Source organism: Tachypleus tridentatus, chromosome 1, assembly GCF_004210375.1.
Source record: "Tachypleus tridentatus isolate NWPU-2018 chromosome 1, ASM421037v1, whole genome shotgun sequence".
In the NCBI taxonomy this organism is placed as follows: Eukaryota; Metazoa; Arthropoda; class Merostomata; order Xiphosura; family Limulidae; genus Tachypleus; species Tachypleus tridentatus.
The window spans coordinates 67415299-67428680 of NC_134825.1; the positions used below are offsets into that span (position 1 = coordinate 67415299).

Below are 13382 nucleotides of genomic sequence, written 5' to 3' on the forward strand. Positions count from 1 at the left end.
GCATTGATACATATAGCTCTGTAGTTGTGTTGCTCACCAGTGACGGCCCGGCATGGCCAGGTGGGTTAAGGCGTTCAACTCGTAATCAGAGAGTCGCGGGTTCGAATCCCCGTCGCGTAAAACATGCTCGCCCTTTCAGCCGTGGGAGCGTTATAATGTCACGGTCAATCCCACTATTCGTTGGTAAAAGAGTAGCCCAAGAGTTGGCGGTGAGTAGTGATGACTAGCTACCTTCCCTCTAGTCTTACACTGCTAAATTAGGGATGGCTAGCGCAGATAGCCCTTGAGTAGCTTTGCGCGAAATTAAAAACAAACAAACAAACCACCAGTAACACAGTGGAATGTGCCTCCCGCTAGTACAACGGTATGTCTCAGGATTTACAACGCTAAAATCAGGGGTTCGATTCCCCTCGGTGGGCTCAGCAGATTGCCCGATGTGGCTTTGCTATAAGAAAAACACACAGTGAAATGTTTGCGGACTTGCAACACTAGAAACTGGGTTTCGATAACCGCGGTGGGCAAAGCGTAGTTGTGTGCTTCATTACAAACAAACAAGACTATAGTCGTGCTACTAGTGTTTACTTCAAGTTCTTAAGTTTAGAAAAAAGTGAATGTTTTTATCTTTATAGATCCAATCAAATTTAAGTAAAGCGTTTTTAGAAACCGTTATGTGATATGTGGGTGGTGAATATCTTTAATTTGGATATATAGTTAACCTACAAGTGACAAATAAAATCACAACCTTACGATTCCTGTGGTAAATTTGCGTGTGCTAAATATGTAATTTTGCATAGGGTATTAACAGTAGCATAATATACATAACTTTCAGTAATTCAAACCAGCAGTAGCGACGACATTCAAAACATAAGCTATAATAGAGAATTTCATTGTTTGTTAACAATAACTGTAGGTGTTAAGAATACACGAAATAAGGACATGATAATGTGTAAAAAGATATACATTTCAGTCATAAGCCTATGATCTGACACAAAAATAGCTAAAAAGTTTTAACTAAATTATTCAAGGGACGTCTTGTCGCGAATGTTCGAAAGAGTGAATGAATATGGAGAAAGGAAATACGTGTTTTGTTTATGAATATTTGTGTTATGTGATCTTCGATGTAAACTTTATTTTTGGAGATCCCCTAAATATGGTTGTTTTTAATTTGTAACATACAACAGATTTTATCTTTAAAGCAACGAAATGAATAGGACTGCAAAGATACCAAGGTGGTACTGGAGGTATGTCCCTATGACTTTTTAAAGAGTTAAATGGTGAATTCTGTTGTATTTTGAGGGCTGAATGACACTGTTAAAACTGAAAACGTTCATATATTTGAATGAAAAATAGGCAGATATCGATTGTCATATAGCGTAGCATTAGAGTGCACATCCAAAAACCTTAAACATCTACGCACACTATAAAACTGAGTGTCACCTATTTACCACGACAAAGAAACGACGAAAGTTATATATATATTAAAGTGACCTGAATTAACTAGAAAGCTGTATCGGTAAGTCTGTGAAGTAGGATGTTTGATAAGATGCAGTATTATTGGACAATACTAAATATATACTATTGGAGTTTTAAGTCCAGGAATAGAAAGTCTTACAATCTTTATTAATTAATACAAGTACAAAAACCACTGTGTGTTATTTGTTTGCATGAACAAATCAATTATTGCCATTCCTGGATCAGTGACAAGGTTTTTCTTTTCTCCAGATATACTTTTGCAGAACTAGTCACGATGAAAGCTAACTATAACTCTCAGAAACTAAAACTCTGTACTCATCCATGAAATCTCAGTTTTATTCTCTTAGAATTGCGTCACTGCATGGCCATTCACTTTCCTATAACATTCCTCGACTGGGACTTGTATAAATCACCTTTTTGGCCAACGAAAAGACACTGCAGCATTTTGGTCAGCCAAGTTGGCGTTATCTGATAAGGGAAAAAAATGAACAAGGCAACGTTAGAATTGAAAAACTTCAACTATTTCAAAAATGATCGTCGGGAAATGACAAAGCCACGAGGAGAAAAACTACCCTCTAAATGACTTTTCATTGACCACAAGACTAATGCATTCTTTAGTTATGGTTTAGACTGATTGGACGTAAAATGAATGTGGCATCCATTCTGGTATGTGCTGGAACGTGATAAAGAATCAAATTTCCTGAAACTGTGTAAGGACGTGAATGTATCATGAAGTTGAGAGAGTTGATGATCTTTGCTCATGGATGATAAATAACCTGCATAGTATATGTTGACAGGTGAATGTTTCCATGGCAACAGTCTATCCCTATAGGAGAAACATAGAGAATATTACTCTTTCGGAAAGTAAAAACCTAGTTTAAATGTACTTTAAAAATTAACACTGATTATAACATCGGAATATATAGCTAGCAAGATATGTTGTTTTGTGCCTTCTAGTGAGGCGCTCTTCATTGTAATTATAGTTTCAAAAATAAATGTTGTCTTGCTGAAGTATAAGTAAATTAAACTGTTTGATAGCAAGTATCATAATGTATACTTTTAGTTCACGTCGTATGAAGAGGTGGGAAAGGATAGAGTTTAGAATAGGTGTAAGATCAAATTACCATTAATCCCTCAGTGAAAGTCATTTGGGTCAAGAGAGAACTTGAAATACAAAATGTTTGTCCGTGTTCAGTCGTACACCAGTTATAAAATCATCGTTTAGTTTCACCCGGTCGCATCACGTGGACGGAACAAGTCAAACTGGTACTGGTTAGACAGGAGTAACGTTTGTGTGTATGGTGTAATGCAGCCATATTACACCTACTGGCGTTATCGTTTGCTAGCCTAGTCAGACTAGTTACTCAAGGCCCTTTTGGTTACACATGGCTTGTGCGCGTGTCCCTACGAAATACAAGACCCGTATATTGGAAGTAAGCCTCTGCGCTTGTGACGTCGTCACTTGCAGTAGCTTCTGAGAATCCTATTTGTTCACGAACACCAAACTAGTCCAACGCGTTTTTTTTTTTTTTAAACAAGTAACTATTTTGATTTTGTAGATTTGGTGGTGCCTACTTTTATGTGTGGTGTATGTGTGTGTGCACGTTTTGTACTTATATTACATCAATATTATTTGCACTATTTCAGTAATCACACAGAAAATAAAATTAATATTTTAATGATTGTTTGAAAACAAGCTCTATGAAGGAATTCATTGATCGAATGTTTTATTTTTTGTCAATACTTTTACTCTTAACAACACTGAGTATGTCCATTCCCAGCTTTTCGCGTACTCTACCTTAAATTGATGTTTTTCTTATAGAACCTCATTAACTGTAGGTTGTAATAGGAAGGTAATATAGCTTATAAGGTCCATGATTGTTAGAGTAAACCATTTATATTGAATTTCCATGTAGTGAAATAAAATGAATTTGTGGGAAACTTCTTTTATATATATATATATGTATTAAGTGTCTTGATTTATTCGAAATGCTTTTTTTTTTACTTTTCCTCATAAGTCACAATAATAGTCAAATCAGGTATGTTATATACTGTTATCAGGTATATTATGTACTGTTCATGCAGGGAATGATAACTTCCATTTAGGAACGACTATAAGACTAAAAATTACATGTAGCTTCGTACCAGTTTTGTGAAGTTAAAATAGAATGTTTCCATAGAAACTGGTGCAGTGATCGATAATTCGCTTGGTAAAGGTCGGGAGAAGCGTTTCCATGGGAACCACACTTACTGGTTTCCTTTTCCAAACGTTTTATTCAGGTTGTTTGGATTAACAAGGGGTTGTAAGACGAATATATATATATGAATGAAAGTAAATACATAAAAGTAAATTGTAATTTTCTTTAATAAAATTTATATTTTTGTAACTGGGATTACTTTTATTTCATTGTTACTCATATTAATACTACGAATTTTAGACTTTATGTTCTTAACAGGAAAATGTACATCTCTGCCAAGTTTTATCCTGCTGGCTCCAGAATTGTGCATGGAGCGAGTTCTATAGACAACATACATACAAAGCTACAAGATGAATTAATAAAATATTAAATCATAAATTACCCTTTGTTGCACGTCTATACTGACAAGTCTATTTACTCGTTACCAAGTTTTTCTGAATTACAGTATACTGTTTCAGTTGAATTTCCGTTTTGCCTCCCCCCCCCCAAGTTTCATGGCGTTATATCTATGGACTTATACTGCTAAAAACGGGGTTTTGATACCCGTGATGTACATAGCACAGGTAGTCCTTTATGTAACTTTGTGTTTAACAACATAAAACAAAAACTAAATTGCCATTATCATTATTTTGTAAATAGTGTAATTATAATTTATCAGTTTTTTTTTGAGATGCCACCTTCGTATTTTCTAAAGAATCATGCCTCGCCAGCGTAGGTATTGTTCGTCGAAGACTTGACTAATATCTGGTTAGGCACTGATATAAATAGTGACTATAGAACAATAAGACACCTAAAAAATTACGAAGTAGGACTTTTAGACACCAGCTGTTTATTATAAAATAAAACAATTATTACAACAGATATGTTGTATAGCAACGGTTTCTCGCAAACACGTGTTCAATGTTATCCACTTAAACAGGTTTTAGACGAAGTCTTGTCACCTTTTCGTCAAGTTGAGAGGTACCTTACCACGAAAATTTTCTGTACGCGTGGTGTGAGTTACACAGCTAAACAATTGTTTGCGACACTGAGTTTGTGTATTGATTCAAGCCTTTTATTTACCAGGAATGTTTAAAAGTACAGGGAAGCAAATTTCAGTGTAATCTGTCGTGCGTATGGGATGCGAAAATGTATAAATATTGTTTAGATTTGTCATTTCCGGCTATTAAATAGCCTTTTTTTTTTTCATCTTCTAGCCAGTGTTCAATTATCCCAAATACATAGGATTAATATTACTTTATAAGGATAATTTATATATACCAATACTGGAACGTGTAGCCGCAAATGCGAGTCGTCATGAGCAGCATTTGTATATTTGGATTACAGTGAATTTTCAACAGCGCATTGACATCAGGAGTATATTTACGGCTGAATACATATGCTACAGCTCATTCGGAGGAAGAATATTCGTATATGAAGATTGTTAAAGGATGTAGAGCCAAAAGAGATAACCCTCAGAGAAGCCAGTCCTCGAAATTATTAAAAACTTGCATGACGGAGTATTTTTTACAGTAATGGGCTTGAAATACATATATTAAAACCAATCTAAGCAACCTTTCTTCGCAAAGCGAAGGTTATGGTAATAAAAAAAAACTTTCGTTTAAAACAACAACAACGATATAAAGCTACGTATATTTCCTCGTACGATGAAGAAGATGATAAACAATGCCAGTTTCCAGCCACACATGAAGAGAATGCAGCCCCTGTACACCATTCGAACACAAGTCTCTTACTTAATACAGCTCCAGTTGACTTCTGTACCTTGGTACACTTACTTGTTTTTACACGCCGATGTTTACCTACAGTGGAGAGTTTCTTACGATGAATGGATTAAGGTTGGCCTCACCGTATCATGTTGTGTATGTTTTCATATAGCAAAGCCACATCGGGTTGTATGCTGAGTCCACCAAATGGAATCGAACCTCTATTTTTAGCGTTGTAAATCCATAGATTTACCGCTGTACCAGTGGGGGACTGGTATCATGTTAAATTGAAAACTGTTGTTCAGTAAAATGCTTTCCGAATGAACAGTTTGTAATAAAACACATTATTTAGAATTACACTGTGACACATAATGGGCAGCATATATCTTAAGACGTTGCTGTATGTATTTTATTAAGGGTTAGTTTAGGCGTGAAACCAATTGGAAATTCACCTGCCTTACATTAAGTACTGTAATATTTTCGTAACTAAACAGGTTTTGCTAACCCCCGATTATTCATTAATGACCACTTAGTTTTGTGTTTTTTAATGTGAATATTAAATATATTATACCTGTAAGATGTATATCCCAAAATGCCATTCTGTTATAGTTGTACATTCTTTTATAAATTTACAATACATGCATTAGTTTATGTATCTGTCTATATAGACCTAACATTTCTTTAAAGGGAAATTGAAAACTTGTATTAAAGATCGATTTAAAAAAAATGTAACATTTTGTAACATAGTTGTGAAAATCTACAGATTTTTATTTTTCATCAATAACTGCTACAATTTCAACTAACAATTCACAAATGTGAAGCAGTATTGAAAATATATTTATACGAGTTTATTACCCTTGGGGATAAGATATGTTAAGCCCATTTCTCATGTAGGGGTAACGCTGCGTTTGTTATAGTGATAATATCCCTTCGTGATGATATGTCATGCAAGCTTCCCGCCACAATTGCCATACATGTTCAGCAGTCCAAGGCATTTTGTCAAGGCGAAACTCGTTTATCGTAAACACTCTTGGGTGCAGGCCCCGGTTGATAGCCTGTGCTTTCTTTAGTGAATTGTGTGCCGTGTGCAAAACGCCTGAAAGCTCTTGTTACACATACAGTCACGTGATAATTTTTCCCCCCTCTGTTCCGAAGGTCGTATCACCGCCGGTGTTTAGAGCTGTGATATAGTCTCGCATCAGTGTACGCCTTTTATAAATGTTTTTCCAACATCCTGCATTGTTTTCAGTAGTTTTTATGTTAAATATAAAATGTTTTTAGCATACACCGAAATCGTATTGTACTTTAAGCTACCTCTATATTCCAACAAAGTGACACAGACTTGAGTGTCGTAATCTGTAATTAGTCCCTTTTAACACAACAATTTCCACAAAATGGGCACCAAAAAGAGAAAAACAGCGATTGAAACTCTCACATTTTAATCACGTTACACAACTGAACTTTTGTGTGGACAGTTTCAAGAATTTTAGTGATTATATTTGTTATCTTTTGCATACATTTTTTGATTTAAATCATGTTACTTGTTTATTTCTCTCCTTTCTGAGATTCTGCTAATCGACGTATTTTTCAGTACATGTATATCACTTTGAAACGTTTGTCAGCATACCCAACTAATACATTAATTACAAAGTAGACAAGATGATAAAAGATAGCTGAGTTCATGCGATGAGCGTAGTATTTGGTTGGCTTACTTTTATAGCATGTCCTCACAAACTGTTGACAAATAAAACATTCACTTAATTGTTGTGAATTTTGTTTGTTTCTAACACAAAGCAAACTGTTTTGTGTGTGTGTGTCAAACGCGTTTGCTGATTAGAAAATATAATTTGTATGATGTGGTACTGAGATACGTTAACCAATTTGTATTTCAGATCTGCTGGTATGGGTATTAACACTTTCATTGATAAGCAGAAAACATTGTTTCGTTCGACCTTCCTAGGTCATCTTCAGGTTAACAAAGAGAGAGTTTGCAACTTATTACTTATCAATAAAAGTGTTAATACCCGTATCAGCTGTTCTGAGATACATTTTTATTTGAAGTGGGTTTCTCGTCATCAAGAATTACGTCAACCCATTTATCCACTGCAGCTTCAATACACAAACCGATTATTTTTATGTTTACTTATGCCAGTTTTTCAGTTTTTGAACTATGTAAAAGATCGATCCACATTTATCTTAATTAGTTCCCCCAATATTATGTTCCTTCTTGTATGTTTGTTATAAAAATGTAAAATATTTTATGTATTGTGTTTAACTTTCTGTTTGTTAGGGTGTTTTTCTTCAAAATGTTGCATTTATATAACTATATAAATAAACTTGATTTTTCTATACATGATGTAATGTAGTTACAAGTTTTTTTAATGCCCTAATGCTAGTTTATAATTAAAACGCAATAGATAATGACATCATTTAAGTTCTTCCATAATGTAAAAAAAATTACAAAAAACATTGAACAGAATGAATGATTTTTTATGTGGATTTATCAGTGAACTTCAATGTAAGAGAAGTAAAGATGTATATTGTGAATAAAGTCCACTCAAAAACTACAATCTAAACATTGTAAAAGTAAATTAATTTTTAATTTTGTTTCATATTTCTACAAATATGAGGAAGTTAGTTCTTCCACTTCTCACATTTAAGATGATGTTAGTTGCATTATATATCTTAAAACCTTCAATGAATGAATACTTATTACAGCAAAATATATAATTTATCTTTTGTAAAAATCATGTACTGTAATACTGGTATGAATATCCAAAATACGCATTTTTTTTACAGACCCGGTCGCTACAACTGTAATCTTTTTCCTAAGTGTCAAGCTATCTCGGCTTTTTGCCAGCGCGCATCTTAGAATAGCTCACTGTGCATGTTTGTCTGCCAGCGTCGCTAAATCCGTAGTTAGAAGGTTTGTTTTTTTTGTTGGTGTGTTTTTTTTAAATCAGTAGCTCACAACGCATGCGTTTCTTTTAACTATCACACATATACATGTGTATGCTCGCGGCCCTGCACTGTGGCTTCATGAGTGGGAGATTTTGCAAGTTAAAGCAAGCCTGTTGTTTTGTGAACAAGCCAAAAGCTTCAGCCCTTGTATTCTCTGGTTGGCTGGTTGCTACGGCTAACTGAGATAAACACGGCATAACGGGCAACGATCGCCAACATCACGGATTTCGCGTTTGAAGGGCTTGATGGTAGAGGTCACCTTTCCAGCGCCATGATGGTTTTGTGAAAGAGTAAAGAAGGGCGCACGGATGTGTTTATATAAAAAATATTTTTACCCACAATTACCAAATACATGTGAGATATGTATTAGAATATAACCATCACAAAAAATTCACCAGTAATGGAGTAATTCAAACTGTAGGATAAAATGTTTTAAACAACACAATTTGTTCATATGATAATACTAACCAGGACTTAATTAACACTTCACGAACACACATTCATTATACAATGGGTGTGGGAAATATCACATTTTACTGTTTTTAGTTACGAGTCTTCCTTAGTTGTATTATATGTATCATCTGTCTTAGCGTTTTTCTTTTATTTGTCATCTGCATTATTACTTTCCTTTCTTTTGTAAAATAAGTAGATAAATATCCGAAAATTTTTGGAAAACGTAATTAAATCAGCCTGGTGAGCAACAGCTACAACAGAATTAAACTATACTGCAGTTGCTTGCTAGTTCGCGTGGTTTTGTGAATTATGAGTGAAGTTAATTAAACTAGAAGTAAACAAATAAAATAATTGGTGTTAAAACGAATTAGTAATGTTTTGTTCTTAATCCTAACCCTTGTTTATGCAAGTTTATATTATAAATACCGACTTCAACCAAAACTGCGTTTGTCGAATCCCAGTCGGCCCGGTAAGTTCAGATGTTACGAATGGCCTCGTCAGTACTAACTATAATAAAAGTAGTGTGATTAACGCATTGTTATGCATTTCTCATTATATGTTTTATAAGATCTAATTACATATCAGCAACTTAAATTTCATTGAACTTGTGCACTGTGAATGTATGGTTAAAGTATATAATAATATTAAAGTTAAAGTATAAAGTAATATTAATATGTGGCGCACATGTAATTGTTTCATTTTAGTATTTTTATTGAACTATCTTAATATTGATATGAAGATAAATTTTATTTCACTTTTACTAGTTTTCAGTTTGTTTTAATACACGTTAAGTAAAACACCGCATGACATGTTTTAGTGTAGAGGGTTGTATAATATCAGCCAGGTTTTCTTTCTTTTACTTTTTAATGCAAGTTTTTGAAAGGAATAGCATAATGGAATTAGGTTGAAAATGTATATGGTCGTTTGGTTAATTTTTTTCTATATATTTTTTAGCCATGCATTAGCAAAAAATGGTCTCCATTCCAAATAAAATGAAAATGTTTCGATTTATCGTTGCATGAGTCTTATCAATAGGTAGGAACTCTGCATTCACAAAGCAACAAAGATCCAAGATAGTTAGATATTGACGGTAGCTGGTGAGACCCTGACTCATAGAAATTTCCCTCAAAAATGTGCTTCAGTCGTTTGCGTACTGGTTGCTTGATCAACCAGTCACTCAGGCGCCTTGTTCGAGAATCGACCTGTATGTGTTATGTTCAGCTATCAAAGACAGAGTGCGAGTAAATAATGAATTGGTATAGTTTTATTATCACTTCACGTCTAGTAAAGCTCGTTAAATTACATTTATTATATTTTTACATGATGAAACATCCAAATCTTGTTGAGAGTGTTAATTTATTTTGTATAATCTGTTTTATAATCTATTTTTAAGTCTGAATATTAAAAAAATCGCTTCTTTTACATTAAATACGTATATAGTAATTACCAATATTTCTTTTATTTTTGACTATTTTCAAAAATTGGGAAATTAATAAAAGAACGACGTTTATTCATTCATAAATAAATAATTATTGCAGACGATTCTATCCTTCCATAATCAAAGTAGTACAGCGGCGTTGTAGACGTTTTTTTCTGATTTCACTGCAAAACAATTTTGTTGAAAAGTTTTGCTGATTGTGACAGGTACCTGGTGGGTATGTACAAATATAGTTTTGGTTTTGCTTCATCACGTAGGAACTCTGAGAAATAGACAGATAACTGTTTACCGGCAATAACGTATTTAATTGCCTTTATGTTTCTAATTCGCTATTAAGTTCAGCATAATTAAAAGTGGTTTGCTCCTGATTTTCGTTTGTATTCAATGTCCGGTGCATCACGTTGCAGTGTCCAACAGCAGTCAGCAAGCATTGACGGATTCCAGTTGCCCTGATATCGTTTTTCCATTGTAGCAATGTCTTGGTAAAACTGAAGATTTCGATGAAACGGTACGTGATGGGCAAATTTGGGTTTGATTTTCGTGATCAGCAGCCAAAAATCTATAAGGAAAATCCCACAGTGTTCAAGAAGCAAAAACGTTGTTGTGCAGTGTTATTTATATTGCTAGGAATATTAATCGCGCATCCTTTTAGTACTAAAAGGTAAAAACAGGATGAACGACCTCTTGTGTAAACAAAATACGTCTCTCAAACTAGGCCATATACACACACGAATGACTAGTTTCAAACTTTACATGATAGCTACCGTATGTGTATTTCAAGATGGAAGTTAAGTTTATTTGCATTTTTTCACGCAGTGAAAAAATAACAAACACAACATTACAATTTTATTAAAGCTGAATGTTCACAGATATTTTGTTGGCTTCTTAACGAGTTACAAAATTGCCTGTCAGAGTTCTTTATTGGTAATTAATACAGTGTAATCCACTTAGATGTAACTTTTAAACAGAAGTATTAATGGAAACATGGGTTGAAACTATAGCTTTAATACATTTATCAATCAATGTCTGTTCAATTATTTCGTGCAGTTAAACCTGAATAATTTTCCACAAAACGTTAAATAAATTCAAATTCACTTTTTTTTTAACCAGTTCATTGTATTTCAGTTTTCAATATTATATTAATAGAAATTAATTTTTCTCCATCAGGTAACAATACTATAAGTTTATTTTAAATGTAAAATAATTGTGTTTGTTTGTAGTTAAGCACAAAGCTACAGAATGGGCTATCTGTTCTGCCCACAACGGGTATCGAAACACGATTTCTAACGTTTAAGTCTGCTGACATACCGCTATGCCACTGGGTGACGTACAATAATAAATTATGGGAACATTTAAGACAAGGAATTCAATCAAGTGGATTCGTTTCTCCAAATAACAATATGTGACATAACAATAAAAACTGAACAAATGAACTTAAATTTGTATTTGATTCAACATAAAAATGTCTCCCAATTTCTCAAAATAAACGAAAGACGTTTAATATTTTCTACAGGGAAATATAAATAGTCTACCACTTACGCTGAGAATGTCAACAAATAAAACAGCCCAACTAATCAATAGCATCTGTCTAAAGTGCATTATATGTATCAAAAATGGCAGCGAGCGCCCAAGAAGGATATGATCATTATAAGCCGCGATCAATACGTTGTAGTGAAAAAAACTGGATGCGCGGATAAGCTTCAATAAGGCTACGGTTGAGATGCGCAGTAGCAAATTTTTGTATTTATTTTTTCTTTTCGCAGTAATATTTGAAAGAAGAGAGAGTTGCGTTTTTCATACTTGTGTGACTTTTAATACATCTTTCTTTCTTTTTTCGAAACAGTTTTATTTATTTCATTTTAATGTACAAAGGATAATTTATTGAAAACTATCATTTAGGTTGGTAGTTCTTCGTTAAAAACGTATTCCAATTTAATTATAAGAAACTTCTCTATTTAAACTAGTAGAAACGATTACTTGTGACCAGCTAGTTTGATGTGTGTGTGTGCGCGCGCACTTGTATTTTAATTATGTTCTGCCGGTGAAATTCTAACACTAATGGCTACCAGTACATTTCATTGTGCATGCATTTCCTGTAATCATTTTGTTTTTGTAGCCTCTGCTATTTAATCTACAGTTAAGACCTAAGAATATGCCAATGAAATTTCGGCTACCGACGTCTTCAAAGCAAGTTTACATATAACTTGTGTAGCGAGTTGTACAACCTGTCCCACAGAATGTTGCTTCCCCAACCTCATGATTGTTACTGCCTTGGATATGTGGGAAGACAAGTTATTTGATATAGGCCAGTGTAAACATGAATGATGGTGGGTTAGATTCGAAAACAACGCATGAGCTTCGCATTCAAATATAAGTTATTATTAAATTACAATTTCTGTCAGAGTTGCTCTTTTATCATTTACGTTTACAACGTACGAGGATTGAATGTGCAGTTTGAACATGATATAACACTTTCCTCAATCACGTTAATAAACTGGTATAGGTTAACAGTGATTCAATGGCAGAAGAACAGAACACTTATAACAAGCTGTATTCGAGCCATGTTACATGAGCCTTTGATCGCAAGTTAGTTATTAATATACAAGGTAAATAACGCTTCACTTTGAAAACCCAAGTACCTCAATGTCATAATTTTTGACAACGATTGAAAACAGGATACTACACTTAGAACTTTTTTTAAAAAAATAGATTTAAAATACCTGTAAAAATAAATTTGTTTTGGCCGTCTTAGCCAGCAGTACATACGCGTGAAATCCTCTAAGAAAGTTGATGAGTGACGAAGAACAGTCACCTAGGAGAAAGGGTAAAAGAAACAGAATGTAATAGACGCAGCTGAGGCTCTTGAGCGCGTGGCACGAGAGCGACGTGGTTACATATAGTTTGTGTTTACTGACAATAATTATTTTTAAAAGACAAAAAGTTGACGATTAACAAATTTTCTACAAGTATTCCTATTGGAAAATATTATATGTAGTAATACAGTAGAGAGGTACGTTTGTTAGTATATAATCTCTTTAGTCATGTATATGTATCTTCTGTAGTGAGGTAACGTTGAGTTAGTTACACTGGCTTAAAATCGTTAAAGCTCGTTTTTGATGTTTTATAGATTGCAAAACATTTTTTGTTTTACGCGAA

At 33.9% G+C, this 13382-nt stretch overlaps 1 protein-coding gene and 1 long non-coding RNA gene across 5 annotated transcripts in view; one reads left to right on the plus strand and one right to left on the minus strand.

The window, feature by feature from the left end:
• Positions 1-13382, plus strand: part of LOC143251056 (uncharacterized) — a 135402-nt gene that overhangs the window by 24036 nt on the left and 97984 nt on the right.
• The window catches only part of LOC143251060 (uncharacterized), a 30915-nt gene that overhangs the window by 14693 nt on the left and 2840 nt on the right, over positions 1-13382 (minus strand). The window contains exons 3-5 of one of the 4 annotated variants that reach the window (XR_013028477.1): positions 12947-13038; positions 2046-2299; positions 542-1941 (exon numbers count right to left, since the gene is read on the minus strand). This is a non-coding gene — a long non-coding RNA (uncharacterized LOC143251060). Of the gene's footprint in view, positions 1-541; positions 1942-2045; positions 2300-3999; positions 10786-12946; positions 13039-13382 lie in introns of those variants that run through there. The other 3 variants (XR_013028476.1, XR_013028474.1, XR_013028480.1) reach the window with 3 other exon arrangements.